The sequence below is a fragment of the Belonocnema kinseyi genome, chromosome 6 (assembly GCF_010883055.1).
Source record: "Belonocnema kinseyi isolate 2016_QV_RU_SX_M_011 chromosome 6, B_treatae_v1, whole genome shotgun sequence".
NCBI lineage: Eukaryota > Metazoa > Arthropoda > Insecta > Hymenoptera > Cynipidae > Belonocnema > Belonocnema kinseyi.
This window is the reverse complement of record NC_046662.1, coordinates 88,053,076-88,062,716: the sequence shown is the minus strand read 5'-3', so window position 1 is coordinate 88,062,716 and position 9,641 is coordinate 88,053,076.

Here is a 9,641-nt window from a genome sequence, read left to right as displayed (position 1 = left end):
TGATGATGATGATGATGATGATGATGATGATGATGATGATGATGATGATGATGATGATGATGATGATGATGATGATGATGATGATGATGATGATGATGATTTATTGACAAATGTTGTATATTATTACGAATTATAATGACAACAATTATAATGAACTAATATACCCTAATAATGTGAATTGAATTTAAACGAAAAAAATACATGAATGATAAGTAATAGGAAATTTTTAATTGTTAGCAAAGCACACGAAGTCGTCGTTAAGACAGACTCGGTCGAAATCGCATAGCCAACCGATCCGCTCAAAAGGTTTATCGTAATATCGATGGAAGAAGGAGCACGGGAAAAAAAGATAGCGAAACAAAAATATTAAGCGTAACAATAAAAAGTGCATTATCAACGTCGAAATGACTCGTGCGCCTTGCACACTAGAGTTGTTGAAGTTGGAACTGCGTAATGGTTCGTAAATTATTGTAAATCGTGAGCAACCGTTTCGTGCGCTGTCATCTATTGTAAATAAATGAGTATAAATTATTGTTGGAGTGTCTTTTCTTTATTTTATTCGCTCATCCGTTTCGAATCTCGGCTCTCCCTTTGCGAAGCACACGAGGAATGATGGAGTCGTTGAATATGCACTTTTATATCGCGATACCTCCATGTTAAAAGAAAATCTCAGAGAGTAGCCAATTATAGTAGACAATTTCAGCCACATTCGTAATAAGTTGATAAATTTTATGATTTTTTAAAACAAAAGCATTAATCAGGCATTTATCGACAGAAAAAATCGTTTTTTCTATGTCACCTTTTTTAATTAGAAACTTCATGATAATTTCAACAAAATTAATTTTTTTTATATCAATTTTATAAATGTTTTAAACAAATTTAATTTTACAAATGCATTATTCGGGCATCTGTTGATGGAAAAATTGTTTTCTTTCTTTTGATGTCAGACTTCTTCTAGAGCTGAGTATGAGTGTTAATGAAATTATCATTAATTTTTTAATTAAAAAGACTGACATCGAAAGAAAACCATTTTTCCATCTACAGAAACCCAAATAATGTATTTATTTATTAAATTTGTTTAAAATAATCTATCAACTAATTATGAATTTCGCTGAAATTGTCATTAAGTTTCCAATTAAAAAGACTGACATCGAAGAAAAACGAATTTTTCGATGATCGGAAGCCCGAATAATGCACTTGTTCGTTAAGTGTATTTAAAAATGATAAAATTAACCAACTAGTGATTAATGTTGCTGAATCTATTATGAAGATTCTAATTAAAAAGTCTGAAATGGAAAAAAAAATTTCTGTCGAAAGATGCTCCACTAATGCATTTCTTTATTAAATTTGCTTGAAAAATCAAAAAATTGCTACAAAAATAATGGATTTTTCTGTCAACAAATGCCTAATTAATGCATTTGTTTAAAAATTAAAATTGATAAAAAAATGATGAATTTTACTGAAATTATCATGAAGTTTCTAATTTAAAAATTTGACATTGAAAAATGCAAATTTTTCTGTCAGCAAATGCCTGATTAATTCATTCGTTTATTAAATTTTGTTTACAAAATCATAAAGTTAATAAAAAATTATGAATTTTGCTGAAATTATCATAAAGTTCGTATATAAAAAAATCGACTTAGAAAAAAAGGAATTTTTCTACCGAAAAAACACCTGATAAGTGCATTTCTTTATAATATTAACAATAATAAGCTCAAGAAGAAATTTATTCCTCATTATATTGTTTTTATCCAAATTTCTTGCAATGTAGCTTTAAAAAAAAGTTAAATTAATGAAAATCGTAGAAAAAATTATCGCAAAAGTAATTGGTTCATCAAAAATTTATTTGGTTATTATACAATATTGAAACATCTTTAATTAATCTTATTCTATAAAATTTAGGCGATTTCAACCATTTTCGTGTTATTGAGAAACACCGGAAATGTCAAATATAAAAAAATTGTAGTTTTTTGTCTCACATTGGTTTATTTATAAAAAAATAAAATTCCTAATTAGCTTGTTTTAAAATTGTTATTTTGTTTAAAGATTGTAAAAAGTGAAATATGAACGCGCCTGGCAAAGCCATTAAATTTGCTATTTCAAAGTTTAAAAATAAAATAGAAATAGTTTTATATAAATTTAGTTAGCGTTATTTTTAAATCGCTGGAATTTCTTTGGATTTTTGAGATAGAGTCGAATTGGAAATCTGTAAATATAAATTTTCCGCATTCCCTAAATTCTATGAATTTCCTGAATACTTTGAATTCTTGTAAATTAAATAATTTCTCCCGAATTACTTGAATTCTTTGGAATTGAGCGGCCAACTCAAAAACGACAAATGTTCTTTTAACCTGGAGATATCGATTTTATGTCATGGTACGGTTGGATAAACTGCACTTGTTCTCGAATTGGGTACCTACTAAAACGAATTAATTTCAAGTTTTCTTTTTGTCAGTATCGGCGAGAAAGAAATACTAGCAATTAAAGATACTATAAAAATGAAAACTATTGTCAATTATCACTGAAAACCATATTGAAATGAGAGTACTGAAAGTACTGCTGTAGAAAATAAGCAAATCGAGATAATTCGTTATTTTCATCTTATATTTCATCAATTCGTGCTTTCATTTAATTTAATAGGAACGAGAGCCAGTGCATGTTTTTATTACAATAGTAATCTTGATAAAGGGTTCAAGGGGTTGGTGCAATTGAGATTTAGTGGTATTGGAATTTGCCGCAAATTCCGGTAAAATAGTTTTCAGTGTGAAAGCCCCCGTTTTACCTGGACTTACTTCAAATAAAGGTGCTTTCACGCAAGAAAAAACTAGTTTTCTGTAATTTTTTGTCACTTATTCCAACAACCTTAAGATGCGTTTTTTCTATTCTTTATAATAATTTTCGCCACCAATCCCTAATGCATTTTAGATTTAAACTTTAAAAGTTTAAGTGGCACGAAGCTTATTTTAGACTGATCATTTCAGGGATTTCGCCACGTATAGCAGCAGTGCTGCTTATTAGGAATTAATTTTCCAGTTTGTAAAATACAATTATTCATGAAAAGAATGGGCAAGTCATCTCTCGGCTCAGGGATAAGAAGTTGGAATATTAGAATTTCTAATCATCAATACTTCCGGTCTTTCGGATAGGTAGAATGCATTTAGACATTTATCAAGAAGAATAAAATAATCCCAGCACAACTTTCCGTTTATTGACCTTTTTTATGGGCTTAGATTAGATAGTCTTTTTATAGGGATGATTTAATTGAAATTAATTACGGCAAAGGACAAATCCTGCTTTGCAAAGCACAATTTTTAAACTAATAAGAAAATGGAAAATTTGAGAATCCAGAATCGGCAAGATAATATGAATATTAAGGTGGGCCGAAAAACAAATGAAGGCGACAAAAAAGTTGAAATATGTTAATTTCGGTACAAAAAATGATTAGGAATTTTTAGTTTTTGTTAATAAAAAATAATACATATAACTTTATAAATATATTAAAAACTTTTGGTTGAATTTAGAATTATTTGAAAATGAACGAAAGCACATTTTTTCGAAGACAAAAAATGGAGAGTTTAATGTCTGAAATTTTAATTTTATATTATTTTTCAGTAAAAAAATTCTACTTACATATAAAAATTCGCCATAATCTTTGGTCCATAGATTTGTCAAAAAATAGGTAAAAAATTTAAACCGAATTTTCCAAATTTTATTTTGGAACATTGCGGAAAACTTGCTTTTTGGTGAAGACAAGCCGAGTCTTCCTGAAAAAGACAAGTTTACCGCACTGTTCCGTTTCTAGTTTCGAAAAAAAGCGGATTTTTTGGCCCACCCTGATGAGTATGAAATTGAAGGCATCTGTTTCTAAAATCAGTAATAAAACTCATATCAATTGCATCGACAACAAGACTAATATTTCGCAACCTTACAGACATAACGATGAAGACATCCAATTTCTAAAATTGTAAAGTATCGTCCAAAGAATTCGTTTCGAATAGAATTATTTAATTGTCTGTATTTTTGTACGAATTATTAATTCATTTAGAAGGTTTCTCAGCAATGAATTGTAAAAAGTCTTTTCTTGTGTATAAAAGTATAATATTGTCGTGTACAGTTTCCCATTGTGGCTACATTTGGTATCGTTAGCTTTATTTATTACGTAGTTATCATCTCAATTTTAGTCTTGTTCAGCGCCAGCAAACGTCTGTCAAATTCAGTCTTGTTACGGTGTCGGTTCGACTGTACTGGACCAGTCTCGAGCGACGAATGTGCACGGATAGTGTATAAAATAATAGCGAATTAGGGTGCGACTATTGCGTGCAAGGATATAACATTTACCCTTCATATGGACATGGGCCGACTCGGTATATTATATTAATATACATTCAAAGTTGGCTCATTGCCATGACCAATAAATTAATAAGGAAATTGTCATCTAATTACATTTTTACGCACTCAGAAAAATTTTTATCCTTGTCATTTGTATCATAGCGACATGTGTTTAAAAGTCCACCATTATATGTATGTAATCAAAATTGTAACTGAGAAAACGTTAATAAAAAAAGCGATATTCCGAATGTTCTCTCCGATTTTTCTTTATCATCCTCGATATTTTTATCGCTTTCTCCTTCTGTAGATTACTCTTTGTAAATTTAGTTAATTTTTTCGAACTTTAGTTGGACTTTAATTTTGTAATAAATCAATAATTTATTCTATCTAAAAAAATAGGTGATTGGTTGCATACTGCGTAAATATATGACTTACACACATGACTTTTTACACATAAATATTGACATCAAATACTATTAGAATTTTTTAAATACAAATTGCATCGTAAATGTGGCTGGTGCGGCTGTCTGAAGTTGACTCTGCTAATATCTGGTTGACACGAGATATCTCCAATTCTAAGTTTCCGAAATAAAAAAAATTCGTAATATTATTGAAGAGTAGGATTGTAGTTATGATCGGGCCGCAGAAATTAAAATTCGAAAAAAAATAATACAAAACGGCAGGTTTGGTAATTTTACAACATTTTTTCCCTATAAATTGTTTTAAAACGTGCTAAATGTCAATCAACAATAATTCTGGTGGTTCGTACGATAAGCGCACATGTGCACAATAAGCTGTGAAAATTTCAGCCCGATCGGTCCAGAATTTTTTTTAATCACGTCAATCAGGTACAAGAATTCGTTATTTTTGGAAAGTCGATTTTTTGAAAAAAAGTTCCTGTACTTCCTTCTTAAGCAGCCAAACAATAATACCAATTTTACATAGGACGAAACTTTATTTTTTCATTAAATTGGGGAAAATAATTTTTCAACATAAATTTATTTGGGTAAAAAAAAAAAATTTAATTTTTTATCGTAGAAAAAAAACGTGTGGCATCAATTTTAATTTTTCTAAATGTAATACAAATTTTAAATTCTACAAGTTAAGCAGCTTTGACTTTGAAACATTCAATATACTTTAAAGCAAGATTAAATAAAAAATTATTCTTATTTCAAAGCGCTAATGCAATTTCAATTCCTTCGAATTTTAAGTAATCAATTTTTCAAGTTTTTAATTTTTTCTATTTTTGAACCCTTATTCTGAAATAATCTTATTTACAGATTCTCGATTTGTAAAAAAGCTCTTAAATTTTGAAGGCCGAGCGATCCTGGGCCATGCTGCACCTGTGGATTGTGGAGATCCCTGATTTAAGTGAATAGCTTCAGAAAAATAAAGAATAATATCCAAATGCACTCATCTTAAATAACTTTTTCCTCCTTTACCATAAAAAATAAGCTTTGTCCCATGCAATTGGTATACTTGCTTGGTCCTCGGCATGCAGAAATCTTGCCAGGTAACGTCACAACATGAAATACCTCATTTCCAAATAAGTAATTTTATTTTATGATACAATTGATTTCTGAATGTTTCTAAACATTATTAGTAAAATAAACAATTTTAATTGAACATGTTTTAAAATATTCTGAAGTGATTCCGTTCAAAACATTCTGTTACTACAATAATTTGTACAGTTTTTCGAACTTCCAATGAGACGAGACAAATGTAATTGTGGGTACAGGTTAACTGTTTTTTTTAAAACGATTGACATTTTATTTTAAAAGATTAATTTTACGCTTTAAAGATTTAAAATTATATATCGAGAAAGAGTTTGGAAGATTGTAAAAAAAATGTGTTTCATATTAGCAGGATTTAAAAAAATTGTAGGGAAACTTTGAATTACTTCAAGAGATATTTCAAAGTTTTTAAACATTCGAAAAGATTCAGATGCAAATTAAAATTTGAAAAAGAAATATAGATTTTTGAAAGTTTAAAAATAAACTTTTGAAGCTTTTTAAGGATTTCGGAAATTTTGAAGATAATAGCATTTTTTCTTGAGATTTTAGGAAAAATTAAAATTGATTTTAGAACGTTTCAAATTATTTCCTTAATTTTGGAAAAGAATGTAAAAAATTTCGAATCATATTTTTTAAATTTTGCATGATTACAAAATCATAGGAACAACTTGAATAACTTTAAGAGGTAGTCTTTAGAATTTTTGAGAAGATAAAAATATAATTCTAAATTAAAATATCTTTTAAACTGACACAAATTTGTCCTTAAATTTAGTAAAATCCTGTCAAAAATTTTCCTAGGGAAACCTAGGAAAATGATATTTCTATAACCTTAAAGTAAATAAACAAAGAAACTTGAAAATAAATTGTTAATCGAAATTTTTTCTTTTTTATTAAACATTATTTTTCTCTACAATTTTTTATCTTTCTTGACTAAAAAGTCTTACAACTGGTTCAAAGATAATTTTTTTGATTGATGATTTAACTAATTTTTTTAAATGATTCAGAGTTTTTTCAAAAGTCTAAGGGAAATTATATTTATATAATTTTAAAAGCAAAGAAATAAAATCCTCAGAAATAAATAGTTCATAAAAATTTTCATTTTGTATTTAGAATTATTTTCATTATATTTATTAAAGCTGTGTTGAAATACTTTATGTCAGTTTAAGAGATATTTAGAAGTTTTAAAAAGATACAAAAAGAATTTCAAACTTGTAAAGATTTAAAAAAATCTAAGCAATGCAAACTTTTGAAGATTTTGAGTTTAAAAGTCGAAGTTTTTTAAGAACTTCGAAAAGCGTTAATTCGCGTCAGTTTAATCAATGTTTGACAATTAATCTTTTTGGTAAAATTTTAATCTGTTTTTTTTTTTTAATGTAACTGATTGAAAATAAATCTGTTTTTGTTGAGTATTCAACTCCTTTATTAGAAAAAATTCTGGTTTGAATGAATTACACTTTTTTAAATTGAAATCTTAACAATTACATTTTATATTTACTCTTTGTTCCGTATGAAACGAAACCTCCGAGTTAGCAATTAAGTTCACTCGGTGTGTTGTATGTTTTGTATATGAAGGAAGATGTTATTTTTGAAATGATTAACACTAAATTTTAAAATTACTTTCCATGGTATATTCTCCAATGCCTTAATATTTAATTTACATTTTTGGAGAGACTTCTCCCTGTTCGCTATCGAGTTAACACTAAATCTTTTTCTGTTAAGCAGAGACTCAGGAATACCCTTCCCTCTTATTATAATTAAATTTTTAATGATGTAGGACCGAGGGAAAGGATAATTGTAACTTTCTAAATAGGAGAGTGACCTTCGACTAGTAAAGGTTTATTATTGCATCTTGTCCATTTCCAATTTACAATAAATTCTTTCAATCGTATCAATCAACCTCAAATAATTTTCAGTAATAAAAGGTTCGAGCATGGAACACAAAAGTAAATAATTTCCAAGAATGGGGCAAATTTGGGAACCGTCCTGAGAGCCTGCAAACGAAGGTCGCATATAATATTCAATCCAAACAATAACTTAAAAATCAAACTAGAAGTAAACAAAATATAACGAATATTAACACAAAATTCTTTTTCAGTATAAAACACTCTTCATTTTTCTTAGCTGAAAATGTAAATATATTATTGGAAATTCGTCTATTAGTGCTAGAATAGAAAAAATTAGTATTTTAAAGTTTTCGGGGTTGGTGAATCTGAATTCGTTGACAGAATTTACAAATTCAAGTTGGCTAATAGAATATGACGAGATAAAAATCTGAAAATGGTCCCAATTTGATCAAAATGCTTATCTTAAGGTTTTTGCGGTTTCTTTTTCAATTTATTTACAGTAATATAATTTTGTGAATTCAAAATGGCTGATTCAATATTTCAATTTGGAACCTAAAAATATGTAATTATGTATTATGATTTTTTAATTTCACACAATTTTAAGAAAATTCCCGAAGAAAATGCGATTTTTGCCATTTTCGATCATTTTTGTAATTTTGTTTTGTTAAAAATGTACTGCATTTGCCTACTTAAAATATTAATACCAAACATGTACAGATGTATTTCTGACATTCTAGAGATTTCATTTCAAACATGCAAAGGTAAAAAATATGCATTTTAAACAATTTTTATCTCTGAAATAAGTTATGGAAGGTATGTAATTTTCAACGTTTTTTCCCGTGCAATTTTGAAAATTTACGTTGGGAAATTCTTTCTTTTCAATGCTTTGGAATACTTGCACCATTTAGAATAGTTAAGTATTCAAAATTAAAAACCCTTTAAGCATTTAAATTTAAACATTTACAATTGAAAGTTCTATAATGTCGAAGAATTAAAATTGAAAACTCTTGATTTTCAAAAATTATAAATTTCTTTATAGAATCCTACACAGGAACTCTGCAAGAACTTTTACATAAGCGATTCCCAAACTTTTATGCACTTTCTGGGGAGCGGCAGGGCCGCCACCCTCACTGTTTTTCATAATACCCTGCCGCCAAGGAGGGACACTTGACTGCTTCACTGCTTGATACACCATGCTTCACGCGAGCCATATCTTTAGGATTTTAGTTATTAAAACAGCCTTAAATCTGATGACAATGAAAGGGTCCTTATAGCGGGGGGGGGGCTGCCTAGTGGCTGGGCCCGGGGCGGCATCCCCCTGCCGGCGGCAGCCTCATTGGCCGGCGGCACTAGTTTGGGAATCGCTGCTTTACATGGTCCCTCCTAGAAATAATCGATTGGACACGATTAAAAACTATTAAGAGTGGTCAAAAGTTGAATCGGTTTAAATTGTTGCTAATTGTGTCAATTGTTCCCAATCGGATTGAATTGAGTAAATACACTTGCCTGCAATACGCCCTCTGCAGTTTCCGTTTGTAACACACATGACGCACATGTGTTTATTGGTTAGTGTTTGATTGTGAGTTTAAAAAATGTCTGCTTGTAATTATTTATGCCTGTAAAAAGAATAGTTTTACGTTGCACGTAGGTCAGGGGTTATAAATGTAATGACTCAGTTATTCAAATTAATGATGCACATATATTTTAGAGTACAACACAAACTATTTACAGGACTATAAAAAATGGTAAATATAAGTAGACTTGCTTAGGGAATAGAATTGAAAGGACGAGGTGAAGATACCGACGGTTCGCAAAGATCTGACTAGATCTTACGGTCGAAGTTACATTGAGGTGTACCAGGTGTATACATATGAAACCGGCATTGCCATCTAGCGGCCAGTAGGCACACTTGTAGGCACTGTCGGAACTTACCATTTGTGCTAATTGGCGTATT